Source organism: Gossypium hirsutum, chromosome A12, assembly GCF_007990345.1.
Source record: "Gossypium hirsutum isolate 1008001.06 chromosome A12, Gossypium_hirsutum_v2.1, whole genome shotgun sequence".
NCBI classification, from domain to species: domain Eukaryota; kingdom Viridiplantae; phylum Streptophyta; class Magnoliopsida; order Malvales; family Malvaceae; genus Gossypium; species Gossypium hirsutum.
In genome coordinates this window covers 84,979,716-84,995,699 of record NC_053435.1, presented here as the reverse complement: position 1 = coordinate 84,995,699, position 15,984 = coordinate 84,979,716, and the positions used below count along the sequence as shown (strand labels likewise).

The 15,984-nt window shown below is 30.6% G+C and overlaps 1 pseudogene; it reads right to left on the bottom strand.

Moving 5' to 3' along the window:
* Positions 1 to 250: 250 nt before the first annotated feature.
* LOC107925522 (probable beta-D-xylosidase 2) lies at positions 251 to 4,872 on the bottom strand (annotated as a pseudogene).
* Between the last annotated feature and the right edge of the window lie 11,112 nt (positions 4,873 to 15,984).

Here is a 15,984-nt window from a genome sequence, read left to right as displayed (position 1 = left end):
ACCTTAAATTAGTCAAAATTCGAATTAATCGAAACCCAAATTGATATAATTCATCGAAAGCTGGATTAATTTGTTCAACTCAAATCTAAATTAATCAAAACCCAAACTCGCTTAAATCCAAAATAATTCAAAGTTAATTTATTTAACTCGAAATACTTCAAATCCAAAATTATCCAAACCCCAACACACTCGAACATGCAACAGAACTTAAACAACAAAAATAATCTAAACCCGAAATTACTAAAATCAATAACAAATTACTTTTAAATTTGATTCAATTAAATGTAATTGGTAGAGACAACCACTTTCGGTTTTATGCTTCTTCCACATACAATTAAGTTCTCTCCAATCACAAGAATACAAAGCTTCCTTTCTAAGAAACAATTCTGTTCCTTTCCCCTTCTCCATTTTCTTCTTACTTACTATGGACTAATTAATGCTCCACAATATAATGGTGACATAAGGAAATGAATTTTGCTATTGTTTAGCAATGTCATACTCATTTTGCCTATGATTTGATCACCCCTAAAGTTGCAGCCTCAAGGGATACCGAATGCTTAACGTCGCCAATATGTATATGGTGTAAACCGATCGGGATTCTTCGAACCCCTGATCGGTCCACGACACTTAGAAACTTGCACACATGGATACTGATCCCTACTTGTTGTTCGGACCTTGCCAAAACATACACTTTCGCAAAAGCCACCAGCTGTTTCGAAGGAGCCCAGTGCCCTGCAGGCGGAATCGAGAATACTAGTATTGTATGAGTGCCGTCCTTGGATCCGGTATTCTTCACGTTTACTTGAAGACCTACCGATAGCTTGTTGCATCTTGCATGGTTAACTTTGATTGCCTTACCTAAAACGGTTGCGTTTCCTGAACGGCGGTGGCCGTCGAGAGGGACTGTGACAACAAGAGGTGCATTAACAATGGTGTGTACGAAGTTGGTGTAACTCAATCCGTGGCCAAATGGGTACACTACGGGACCTTTATAGAACCTATAAGTTCTTCCAGGATAATTCCTATGCGTACTCGAACGCATGGCCATGTCCGTCATTGCCAAATTTGAAACATAATCTTGTGGGTACCATGTCATAGGCAACTTGCCCCCTGGATTGGTTGTACCATACAATACATCGGCTATAGCGGCCCCTCCTGCTTGGCCTGGATAACCAACCCACAAAATGGCACCAATACGAGGGTCGTTTTTAGCGAAAGAAACATCGATAGGCCCACCTGACATTAAAACCAGTACCGTCGGACCCTTGGAAGCCTTGGCTACTTTTGAAACAAGTTCCTGTTGGCGCCCTGGCAAAAGCAACCCTGTTCTATCTCTGAATTCTGCTTCAATCGATTGATCGAGCCCCATTACTAGAACTGTCGCGTCTGCTTGACGAGCAGCATCAATCGCAGCACTAAATAACTTGTCATCTCAACAAGCAACATTGGCACATCCGAGTTGGTGAATCGTTTTCACATAGTTCCCTATTCCTTGCAAAGGAGAAGTGTATCCACAAGCAACACCTAATCATTAAACATTAATACATAAGTTCAATTGTCCATATCCCATTAACAACAAAGGGAAACAAAATCATTATCATAATGGTGTACCAGCATAGTTTCCAATCATGCTAACAGTAGCATCGGAATTAGGCCCAATAACGGCAACTGTTCGGTGACGTCGATGAGACAAAGGCAACGAAACACCGCGGTTTTTAAGCAAAACAATCCCCTGTCTCGCAGCTTCCAACGCTAGCTCTTGGTTCGAAGGAGTGCACACGTCTTTCGGTCCTAACTTCCCAAATGGTTGCACAGACGACTCACCATCGAACATACCGAGTCTCATTTGAACTCTAAGGGTATTAACTAAAGCATTATTAATATCAACCTCATTCAACAACTTTTGTTTCACAGCATCTTCACTATGTTGTGCCAAAAATGGTCCACAATCCAAATCCAAACCAGCTTTAATGGCATCAGCAGCTGCTTGTTCCGGTGTTGTTGTGTAATGTTGGGTATTATAAAACACACCAACTGAATCACAATCCGAAACAATGTACCTGTAAAAACCAGACCAACATGAAAAACAGGGATCATTAAACTGATATGTCTTAAAATGATTGACTTACCCATCGAGTTTCCATTGACCTCGTACTGTGTTTCGCAGGAGATTAGGATCGGCACAGGTAGGGACACCATTAACTTCATTGTAAGAGCACATAACACTGGCTACATTGCCATCTTGTACACACATTTTGAAGGGTACATCAAATGTGTCCTCTATGTCTTGTTTGCTTACCTGCATAAACGTGTGAGAACCCACGTGAGAATCGAACAAGCCTGTCTTATTTTATTATTATAAATCTTTCCCTTTGTTTCATTGTCTGAATTTTTATTCTGGAAGGAACTGGAAAAAAGCAGAGCATTTGGATAAAAAGATTTAATATATTTAAATGATATCAGACAAAGATTTAATTTAGACAGTCGAGAATATGCCATCCTTTGTGGTCCATATTTCAGCTTTCTTTATTCAAATTCACGATATTATTGTTTTATAATTGGTTCGTTTTATTTCACCATTTATATCGTTTCACTATAGATTATAATATCAAAAATCATTTATCATTTTTATAGGTGTTAGATGTATTCATTTCCGTTCCATCCCGTTTTAATTTCAATTTTAATAATATTAGTGAAAATTAAATTATAATAAAAAATAAAAATGAAGCAAGGTGGTTGAGGAGAAAATTGATTATTCCAGCTGGTAAAATCCCAAGGTTGGCCCCATTCACCTACATCTTGAAAACTACAGCTACATTTTCCAAGGTGATCTTATCACGAAAAATTAATTGTCACTATTTACAATATCCATACCCCCAGTCCAATAATTGCACTACACCCATCAATATCATATGAAAGTTATAAAACTAATAAAGTACATATCCTAGTAAAAAAGCTTAATAGTAAAATTGCTTGACAGATCCTTATATTGTAAGAATCTTATCAAATTAATCCATTTACTATTAAATGGATCCCTTTAATCCTTGCCCTTATAGTTTTGTAAATGAAAAAGTGATCAATTATAAAAATAAAGAGCGACTTGTTATGATATTTTACCAAAAATTGAACTGACCTGTGCATTAAAGTGGAACCTATCAACACCATTCCAGTTATCGAGATCATAGGCAGTGAAGTGCTTACAACACGCCGCCACTTTCAACCTATCACCGTCATTTCCCTGTAATCCCTTCACGTAATAGGCTGCATATGTACCGGCCAGAACCGGATCTTCACCAGGCGTCTCCTGTCCACGGCCCCACGTGGGTCCCTAAATATGTTGACATTCGGACTCCAGTACGTGAGTCCAGCTGATCCACCGTTGTACATAGCCCTTGCCTCATCCGACACCACCTGCCGCCGCCCATCCCATAAAACAAATTAATTATTTATTTGTGGTAAAATTACGCTTGCAAGTTGCCTGGAATGCTATCCAATAATAATGATTCCACTTGCAAGATTGATGATTTTGTGAACCAATCATAACACTGTGAAATGAGCAAATTGCGAGACATGGATCTTACCTTCTTTGTCTTGGAGTTCAAGAAAAGCATAAAGCTAGCCATGACGTTTATAATCTTTAATCTATTTGTATCAAAGTGTGAAACACAAATATCTAATATATATTTAAAAATTTAGTATATATTATTTTTAATATAATGTTTAAAATTATTCATAATTTTTAATTTATAAATAAAAAAATAATATACTTTAATATATTCGAATCTATATCTTTTTATATAAATAATAATACATATATTAATTAAGTTAAGACTCAGTCATCAAATTTAAGTGATGATGATAGCTTTATGGATAATATTACTTCATCTAATAGTACTGAGGTATGACTGTCTGTCAAAGTATAGTGAAATATAAAAAGAAATTAAGCATATTGCAATTTTTTAAATCCACAATTGAGGAAGCTGACATATCTACCATACTAATAGAAGAGGCTATGTCATACAAAGTTAACTTCTCAATAGCTCATAAAATTATCATTCAATCCACTTGTCACCTTTCTTTTTCTAAAATAATTCTACATATACCCAATAATTATCATTATCGGTCTAAAATTTAATTAGTTTGCGTTGAATTATAATGAGTGTATAGATCGAGTTAATTTTTTTGTGAGATTATGTGTATAAGAACTTATAAATATATGTCTATAGGCATAAAAGCTACTAAACATATCATGTCAATGAATAATATTTATATTATATAAATATATAGATCTCGAAAAACAATCAACAATATTATTTTAATTTTTTTAATCTTTAAGATGACAAAAAGAATAAGAACTTACTAGTCCAATAGCTTCCCATAACGTAGCATTGAAAGAAGCAGCAGTCGTGATTACTTGAGGGAAGCTAGTTGCACCAGGGAATGCCCCACCGAACTTAGTCCCAGGACCCACATCAGAGACCCCATGAAGAGCTTCCGACCACCATTCGTACCCTTTGATCCCCAACCGTGGAATTGGTGCCGCACCGTTTATCAACAACCTTACTTTTTCTTGCAACGTCAACCTCCCTACAAGGTCATTCACTCTATCCGACATCGGCATCGAAACCTTGCAAAAAGGAAAGCCAGCCGTCACCGCATCTTTCGGGTCACAAGCAAATGGATCAACGGCTTCACCAAAAGCACACAAGAGAAGAAGGGAGAGGATAATGAATTGAGGTGGTGAAGGCAATGTGAGGCTGCCAATACCCATTTTCGTTTTTCTGAAATTGAAAGTGGGTTATTATTTATGGTACAAAGGCTAATGTAGGGGAATTGTATGGTATTTATAAAGGTGGAAACTTTGGGCTAAACAATGGCAATTGGTAATGCAATGTAATGGGACTTAACTTTTTGATCATTACATGCCATGCCCACATGTTATCTTTTAACTGCTAAAGTAAAACATTTTTATTTATTTTCTCAACAGATTTAAGGAAAAAAAAATATTAATTACTTGAATATTTTAGTTTTTAGTTCTGAATTTTATTTATGGGCGCCGTAATATGTCACATAACATTAGTTAAAATAATTTTTATTTTAAAAAAAAAGGTGGGAAGGAGTGATGTTTTTGAAAGTGAAAAAGTCTCATGTTGCCACTGACAGATTCTTTTTATTTATTAAGATTTCACCGTTTGTAATTTTTTAAACAAAAAGAGATTTACGTCCAATTTTTTTTATTATCATTTTAAAATGAAAATAAATAATAGAATTACTGATTGAGTATTAACTTAATTGATATGAATATTGTTATTAGTATAAGATAATGTGATTTTGAGTGTGCTGAAGCGCAATATCCTCCTATTTAAGGTGAGCGCTTGATCAAATCGAGTGAAAAAATTTCGAGTTCACGAGTCTTATTTTATCGTCCTAACTTAATTTGAAAATTTTTTGAATCAAGTGAAATTGTTCGAGTTAAATTAAAAAAAATTAAACATGTCAAAAAAAATTGTTACAATATAACTAATTTCATATTAGAGCACATAAATCTGAAACCATATATATTTTTTAAAAAATTCAAAGCAAAATAAAAAAAATAAGATATTTAAAAATTTGAATCATTAATTAGGTCCCAAAATTATTATTTTAGAAATTTTTTAAAATTTTAAGTTTTTTATATATTTTTATAATTTTTTTAAAATATAAAATTTGAAATTTTTATAAATATTTTGAATTTTGAAAATTATTTTGATTTTTTTTGTAACTTTTGTTGTGAGAGAGACCAATTTGTTTATTTTCAAAGTTGATAGAGATTAAAAGGGTATTTACACCAATTTATTATTTGAATTATTCGAGTTATTCAAATTGTAAAATTTAACTCAACTTGAACTCAAAACTCGAATTGAGTTATTTGGATTGACTTATTTGAATTGACTCAAATAATTCAAATAACTCAATTTGATTAACTCAAAATTTAAAAAAAAAATTCGATTTTTTCGAATCGAATCAAATTTTGTTCACCCACACTCCTATTTATATAGGTTGGGAGGGGCTACGAATATTTATAAACATTGTATTAAAAAAATAGAATTAATCTAAAAATAACAAAATAATATTTTTTTATAAAATAAAACATCCATTGATGAAAGAGAGTTATAACTTAGAAGCATACATGAATATAAGAAAATCTGAGTTAAAAACCCTAATTGTGGATTAGGAGACTAAAATATTACTAATAATTTAAATATTTAAACTTCACATGCGAAATATAATATGACTAGAATTATATTTATTAAAAGATATCTATCACATCTTAAATCGATTTATGGAGTATTTTATTTTACAATAATAAATATTTTTTTCATATATGAGAAAATTTGTTACCAAATCATTGAATTTATAGAGAAAGTACCAAGCAAAAGAGCTTGGCTTTGAAGAGAGGTCAAGCTATAATAATTAACAAACATTTACTAATTACTACTCCAAACAACATTCATTCCATAATAATTAACCACTAAACCCACCCGAAAGTTTTTTTTTTGGGGGGTTAACAAATTAATATCTTTTTTTCTCTTAGTAATTAATTTTTTTTTCAACCAAAAAAAGTTTCACATTTTCCACCATTTTTATATAATTATCAAATTAATTATGGGTAAATTATAAAAGTAGTCACTTTTGTTTGCCTCAAATTACATTTTAGTCACTTACGTTATCGTTTTGTTACGAAGTGGTTACTCTACCGTTAAACTCCGTTACCTCCCTAATGATAGTCCTATGTGGCAATCCAAATGAGTTTTAAATACCTACTTGAATATTTAGCTGTTGGGATGAAATTAGGTTTTCAATTAAATTTAAATTTAATTTGGACTGCCATGTAAGACATCCAAGTTAACATTTAAAACCCATTTGAATTACCACGTAGGATCGCCATTAGAGAGGTAACGGAGCTTAACGGTAAAATGACCACTTCGTAACAAAACAATAACGTAAGTGGTTAAAACATAACATTTCAAACATAAATAACTAAAATGTAATATGAGTAAAATAAAAGTGACTATTTTTATAGTTTACCTATTAATTATTTATTATATATAATTTTTAGTTGTTTAGTTTTTCTATCACTGAAAACTAAAACACAATAAATCAAATTGGGCGGCTTGAATTTTAAATGTGTTTTTCATGAAAACACTTCAAATATTATAATAAAATCAACAGTCCAAGTAGCACACTTGTTTGGGTATATTTCCGTTTGGATTTTTATTATTTTTATTTATTTTTTAATTGTAAGATAAAATAAAGTCTTAACAGCAACACAACTAATGCGACTCGAATTTAAGTTATATCTAAAACGGTGAACATGTTAACTATTAGATCAACATACGAGTTCTGAATTCATCATCTTTTATCATATATATTTTTACCTAAAATGAATCAAGAAAAAAAACATACCTAATACTGTCTATATTGTAGGTAAATTTAAACTACCTGTAATTATTATACGTAACTAATATTACTTACACTTCAAGTAGGGTAATAAATAATATTATTTTAAAAAAATGATACGAATAAAATATTAGTTTTAAACAATATCTTTAAAAAATATTTTTGGTTGAAATATTTTCTTTGTTGTGAGAAATACCTTTTATCATGCGACTGATAAAAAGAAATTGAGAATTTCGAATAATACATTATATGATGGAGTTGCAGCATTGGTTAACAATTGGTAGTTCAAATCCAATGTTTTTTATTTTTTTTTTAAATTTTGAAAGTATGTGCAGAAATATTATACTTAAAAATAAATTTAGACAAAAATATTAAGTCTGTTTAAAATATGATTCAGCTTGTTTTTTAATTTTGTAATATATTATATTATGATAATTTTATATATTACATAATTTATAACACAAAAAATATAGTTATATATAATATTAAAATGTAAACAACAAAAAATGTGAAGTTATTTATATATAAAATTGTAATAAACAAAATATATATATACAATTTAAAAATAATATAATATATTTTTTAAAAATTTAAAAAATAATATATAACCTAAAATGAATTTAGATTAACTATTTGTAAATATGAGGCTTAACGGTGCAAAAAGCCTTCAAACTTTTTCAAAAAAAATAATTAAGCCTTGCTTTTTTTTTTCACTCATTTGGGTACTTGAACTTTCAAAATGCATCAAAAAGACCCTTAAACCTTTTTAAAAAAAATCAATTAAGCCCCTAGTTTTTTTTGCACTCAATTGAGTCCTTGAACTTTCAAAATGCATCAAAATGACTCTCAAACCCTTTTCAAAAAAAAAAAGGCTTAATTGCTTTTTTTGAAGAAATTTGAGGACCTTTTTGATACATTTTAAAAGTTCAAGTGCTTAATTGAGTGGAAAAAAAAGAACAGCTTTATTTTTATTTTTATTTTTAATTTGAGAGATTTTTTTACACTTAAACCTAAAAATAATGATCTTTAACAAAATTTTAAATCAAACGGAGGTTAGATAAAAATATATTTTTATTTATGTACATGTAAATATCATATTTAAACTCAATTGAGTTTCATCATGAATACCTCTTCCCGGTAGTTATATATGATAGTTGCATTTGGTGTTGTCACTATTTTGGTAGTCCGTTTCTGCATTTTCATTCATTATTTGGTTCAAATATTTCGTTGGGTATTAATTAGCTAAAAAGCCCCAAATTCAGACATGGACAAATAAATTTTGCCCATCTTGGAGTTTTTTTCTTTTCTATTTTATGAAACTGGACTTATTTGGGCATTAGATCCACAAAAACTTTTTATATTTTTTTTGGGTAATATGAATTTTGGCCCCTAAGTTTAATAATTAAGTCCATTTTGATATTCATATTTTTTTTAATTTACTTTGGCGCTTAAATTTGACAACTAAGTCCATTTTAGTTACCCTTGAACTTAGAGCATATAAAAAGTTTGATGAGGTTCTACATAATCACTTGAAAATTAAAAAAAAATTATATAAATTTTCATGTGATTATGTGATACCATCTCAGAGTATCACATTCAATGTTTTAATATAACTGTGGTTAAATAGGTTAGACCAATAAATAAATCTAGTTGTCAAATTCAAGGATTAAAAAAAAAGCACAGTTACCAAAGTGGATTAGTTGCCAAGTTTAGGTAAACTTATAGTATCCCTATTTTTTTAGAATAGAAATTTTTTAACTACAATTAATTAATTAATCATATCAACACTTTTTATTAAAATAAACTAAATTGAACAACTTAATTAAGTCAATTCAACTAATTAATTAACCTACATGCAATTTTCGCATTATTAAACAAGGATAAAGTTAGAAATTTAATTTAGGGATTTAGATAAAATTATGAAAATTTGGAGGGTCTAATGCTAAAAAAATGTGTTAAAAAAACTTAGATTAAATTATTAACTTTTCAAAGGGCCAAAAATGCAATTATTCTATTTAATAAAAAACTAAAAAGACTAAAATTTAATGTTTTAATTTATATGAGGACTTAAAAGAAAATTTTTTAATTTAGCTAAAGAAGGAATAAGGCCCCTGTTTGCCCTCCTCTCCTCTTATTATGTCTGTCGAAACCATTTGTTTTTGAAAGCGGGAATCGACTTTGTTTAAAAAGGAAAATTAAAACGGGAGTCGCCACCTATCTTTATTAGGTGTGATCGGATCACCTTTGTTTTAATAAAACGTTTTAGTTTACTAAAACGGTGTTTTTGGTCTACAAAACTCGAGAACACAGGTTCGGGAGTCGGTTACGTGCGAGGAAGGATTAGCACCCTCGTCGCGCCCAAAATTGGTATCGAATTGATTAGTTAGTGTCTTAATGTCGAAAGTTGAAAATCAGGAACGGATTTAAAATACGATCCGTTTTTATTAACGTCGATTTTAAAAGAAACGCTTGAATTAGCTCAAGACAACTGTTAAAGATTTCCTTGTCTCGAGATGTTAGAGTATCACATCCCGTAAGTTAGGACACAATACCATGAACTCCCAAGCGCAACTTTAATTTTTATTGAAATTTCGTGCATTTTAAATTTCGAAAGGATATTTGGCTATTTAGAATCAACGAGAAAACCAAAACCCCGTAAGTTAGGGCACAATTCCTCGACGTTCCAAAACGTGAAACATTGCCTTATCTTGAAATTTTTGCTTTTGAATAATAGCAAATTAGATATTTAAACAACGTGCGTTTATTTTTTTGAAATTAAATAAAACGATCTAAGTTGGATAAATGTGTTGAGGTTTAATTCACGATGCGATGACATAAAAATATGGTAATGAGATCACACAAATATACGACAATAATATGAAAATACAAGTGAACAAATTATGGTACACACAATGACAATAACGACTCAACATACATTATTTATGCTAACATTAGCAATCAAGGAATAATAAAGAAACATGTATAACAATAAATAGTATAAAGCAAATCAAAATGAAATAAACGTAAAAAACTATTTAAAAAGATAACAAATAAGTTAAAAATAGATAAAGTGAAAAAAATGAATTTTTAAAATTGATAATATATAAAATAATTTAAGAAAAAATGATATATATATAAATTTTAGAACAAATAATATACATATATGTACATAGAAGTATAAAACGGGTAATATAAAAATCTTATAATGAATAATAAATAGAATATTTTAAAATAAATAAATAGAATTTTGAAAGGTATATAAGGCGATCTCAAATAATGAAATAGTTTTAAATAAATAATAATAACACGATTTTAAAATAGAAAATTGTATTTTAAAGTACAAATGTAACAATTTATAATAATTAATATGAATAATGTTTTTAACACTAGATAAAATAGTATAAAGTATTCAAAATAGATCAATAAAAACAATTTAAAATATCATGTGAAAGACTTAAAATAAACATGCAAAGTAAAGAAATATAAAAGAAGCAAACAGTTTATAAAAGTGAAAATAAAATAAATAATATATGTATATATTTAAAATAATTGATATGTAAAAAAAAAACTTGGAATAAACAAAAATAAAACAGTTTAAAAATAAACAAATTTACAAATAACATATAAAGTTTAAAACTAAATAAAATATAACATCTAAATAAATAGTAAATAAAACATATGATAAAATATGATAAAACAACTTGAAATAAAAGGGGCAATGATTAAATTAAAATCAAAGTAAAAAAAAAGGGTATAAATCATAATAACAGATAACTGCCAGTGACCAGAATGAAACACGCGCGAAAGAGCAGGGGTTAACTGGGCAATTACCCCCGAGCCCCTATGCGCAGCGTATCAATGTAGGACTTAAATGCAGCAAAATACAAATTATGTGGGCAAAATTAAAAAAAAAAGGGAATAGGACTGAATTAAACAAAGCGAAAACACGGAGGGACTCGCCGCATAAATAACCCAGTGGATGCAAAACGAGCGGATCCCTCCTTTGCAATCAATACAAAAGCAAAATACAAATGCAAAATGCTAAATTGTTTCCTTGGTAGATTAAACATTTGCTAAATTCCATGAACTCTTTTGGGCTCTCCTTGGAGTAGGAAGACAAAACCCAAGGCTAAAACCGAGTATAAACACCTCGGACACAATACCTCCGTTGAGGGTCCAAGAACAACCCAAAGAGTGATCTCCCCTTAACAAGGAAATGTTCTTGGGACATTTATGCTCAGTTTTAGTCCTGAGTTTTGTCTTCCACTCTGAGAAGAGCTCAAAGGGGTTCATAGAATTTGGTGTGAGTGCCCTAGCCAAGTGGTAGTGTGCTTACCAACTAAGACTCTTTAGGGGCATGGGTTCGAACCCCACCAATACTAAAATGCTCCCTAAGTTCAGTGAACCCCTTTGGGCTCTCCTCAAAGTAGGAAAACAAAACCCAAGACTAAAACCAAACATAGACAACTTAGGGATGATACCTCTATTGAAGGTTCGAATCTGACCCAAAGAGTGATCTCTCTTGAATCCCGTGTGTTGGCTTGATGGTTAGGCTATTCACCGCCCCAGGTGTGGCCTAGGTTCGAGTCGCGCTAATCACGTTGCTGTTAGGGCTTTACTCTCCTTTTGTAATTCACAAAAAGAAAAAGAAAAAGAGTGATCTCCCGTCAACAAATTTTTATTCATTATTTTATTATTAAATTAATGTGACTTGATTCCTAATATTAAACTTAATCAAAACTTTAATTATGTTATTAAATCATTATATAACCACAACAAATCATTATCAAGTAAATTAATTTTGTTTTAGAATTGTATACATTGTCATTTATCAAATAAATTGATGCTTTTAAATCAAGTGAAATTCTTTCAATATTATAACTATAAAATAGACTAACATAACCAGAACACTTGATAGCTGAGTTTTAACTTCCTTAATTTCATATCATATTTGGTGTTTAATTGTTTCGTCACCGTCACCCTTTCTATATATATCATTTCATCTTCAATTGAAAAATATTTAAACTTTGTATAAAAAAAATTAACTTCAAATTAAAGATTGAATGTTAATAATGTTTAATTTCTTTGTTAAACCAGTGTTTAAAATAATGTCTATAGTGTTGCGACATAAAAATTGGTTCTGGGATCGCTAATTGTGGCGATCTAGGGAAAAAGTTTGGAAACTGAAGTTTGGTTTTAAAATAAAGAGGGAGTCGCCACCGATCCTTTTTACTAGGTGTGACCGGACACCTGTTAGACTTCCTTTTTTTTTAACAAAAGGAAGGCTGAATTTAGGTCTACGTTAAAAGCCAGAGGAAAATTAGGGTTCGGGAGTCGGTTACGTGCAAGGAAGGTATTAGCACCCTCGCGACGCCCAAAAATTGGTATCTCATAAACACATGTTGTCTTAATTTTCAAAAATGCGAACTCAATGTAAAGTTTAGTTATGATCCAAAAAAAACGAGAAATTTTAGTTTATTCCGGTTTTTGAGAAGGATACGCCGTTTTAACACGAGTCAATTGACGTTCACCCAACATAGCGATGAACTCGATGACTTAATGTTAAATCGATATATTGCCTTGACTATTGAAATTAATTAGAAAACCGGAACGTAATTTTCAGGAGAATGCAAGACATAATTGATACGAAATGAAAATAAGTAAATGAAATGGCTTGATACATTTGAAACAAATAACAAACATGACAATAATATTAGAAAATAATAACCGCGCATGCAAGATCAAATGCAATGTTAGCATTGAATACGAAAACATAAAGAGAACACAATGAATATACATATAAAGATAATTAAGAGTATGTACGTAAAATATATATATATATTTATATATAAATAGTAATAGTGTTAGAAATATACTATATATAGTGTTTGAAGTATATGCATAAGATAGTAAAAATATATAACTAGTAATGTTAAAATATGTACATAATATATACATATATATGTATAAAATGAATATTGAAAATGTATGTACATAACATATATGAAAAATATAAACATGATATAATATGTAAAAACATAATATAGTATTCGTATGAAATATAAATGCAATATTAAAAAGTACGCACACGTAATACATAAAAATACATATATAATACGACACTAGAATATTTACATAACATATATATATTGGAAATAATGATGTTGAAGAAAACTATTACAATATTGCATGAATATATACTTATATATATATTAAAGATATACATGCAAAATAGAACACATACTAACATTGATAAGAACATATACAAGAGCTAGTATAAAACGTATAACTAATAATACTAACGATATATACATGTAACAAAGTATTCACTATATTAACAAGGATGATAATAATAATGGTAATAATATTAAAATACAAAAAAAGTAATTAAAAATCATACTATATAATAAAGTAATAAAAGATAATACTGTATATACATGTACGTAATATATGTATATTAGAAATAATAATAGGAGTTAATAATAATATAAATATCATATACATAAAAATAATAATAATAACAATAGATAACGTAATAATAAAAAATGAATGACAAAATTAATTATTAAAATGTCAAAATGATAGAAAGGATTGAATCGAAAACAAAATAGAAAGCTCGGGATAGATTTTAAAATATAAAACAAAAGAGGAGGGCTTATTTGAACATGCACAGAACCATGGGGGATCAAAAGCACAATATCTCAAATCATTAAAACGCTGCGCAGCGTGGGGGACCAGAACGAAATCAGGGCAAAATAGCGGGACCGAATTTAAAATATAAAAAAACTTGATTATAAAACGTTGAAAAAGCGGAGGGGCCAACTGCGCAAATAGCCCCTCCCTTAAAAAACACGCGGATCCCTTGGTCGGACGGGTCGGGTCGACCCGACCCGCGTCCAAAACGGCGTCGTTTTTAGTCTAAACAGAGGGGGTCCAAAACGGTGCGTTTTGGACCCCTATATAAGTCAAAAATTTTCTAAAAAATTCATTTTGTACCGTAGAGAGAAAAAAAAAGGGAGAGAAGGGGAGAGGGAAGAAAGAAGAGAGGGGAGAAGAGGGAGCTCTGGCCACGGGCCGGTCACCGGTCCGGTCACTGGAGGCTCGCCGGAGCCGGCGCCGGCCACCGCACACGGTGGCCGAAAAAGGTAAAAAAATTATTTATTTTTTAATTTTTTTATTTCTATTATTTTATTATATTTTTTGATATATATATGTGTATGAAATCGACCAAAAAACGAATTTAAAATATAAGAAAAAAGTCACCTTAGGTCAGTTCTGATTTTAGCTTCTGATTTGGTGTTAGAGCCCCTGATTGTATATGTATATTTCGAATGGTTCTTGTATTCAATCTAATATTGAAAGAAAATCTCCGTTTTCATCGCCCAAAAATCCCCCTTTTACAAATGTTTATTTAGGCTTTATAGCCGAATGTTTCAAAGAAGAGTACAAAAAAATATTGTTTCTTCCATTCGCTACTGTTCTGTTGCTGCTGTTGTTTTGTTTCCTTTTTGCAGGTATAGAGTCTGTTGTCATGCGTACGGGGTGTGGGCTTGGCGTACGAGGACTGTGGAGGTATGGGGCTGTTGTAGTGGGGGTATGGGGCGTGGCAGACGTCGGTGGTGACAGAGGCAAGTGGGCGCCAAATGCTAGGGGGGCTAGGGTTTGGGATTAGGTATTTTTGTTTCTGATTTTGTGTAATGGGCTGTTAATTTAGTGGGCTGGTAGTTTAGGTTATTGGGCTTCGGGTATATGGGTTCAGGGATATTGGGTTCTGGTTGTTATTGGGTTTTGGGGGTGGCCCAAAATTGGCCTGTACATATAGGTTGGTTGAGTCTTAACTCAATTGACATTAGTATTGTTGTTAGTACAGGAGGACGTAGGTGTGACTGCGCTGAAATACATTATCCTTCTATTTAAGAGTTGAGGAGATGTTATGGATAATTCTAAACTTTGTATAAAAAAGAACAGATATAATAAAAATCTATAATGAAATTAATATTAAAAAAATTCTATAAACTCCGCTACTTTGCCGTGGTTAATCAATTTGTATTATAACAATTTTCAATTAGATATTTCATGAATATTTATTACCTTATTAAATCCATCCAACTTATAACCTCTAAAACCTAATACGTTCACATGATAAAAAGAGTACTTAAACTAATTACATAATATAAACCGATTTTCCTAGCGGGAAGCCTCATACAAGCATAAATCATATGTTCTATCAGTATCTTGGTATATAATTTAACTGGATTTTTAAAAAAAATTATAAATTTTAAATAATTTTTTAATTGAATATTTAACCACAAGATTATCCACCAAAGCTTCAAAATTTATTTATTTAAAACTCTCAGTTTATATAAAAATAAAAACTAGTTCCTCAAACAAAAAACACTTTTTAATTGTTTCTACAAAGAAATCGAAAAAGGCCCCACATTAGCTAGTGTTTTTTCCATGTAATATTTCGAAAACAGTTGCATGATGAAGACGAATAATCTAAATTAGTAGCTAAGATTTTCATGTATGTGTACTTAATTAGCT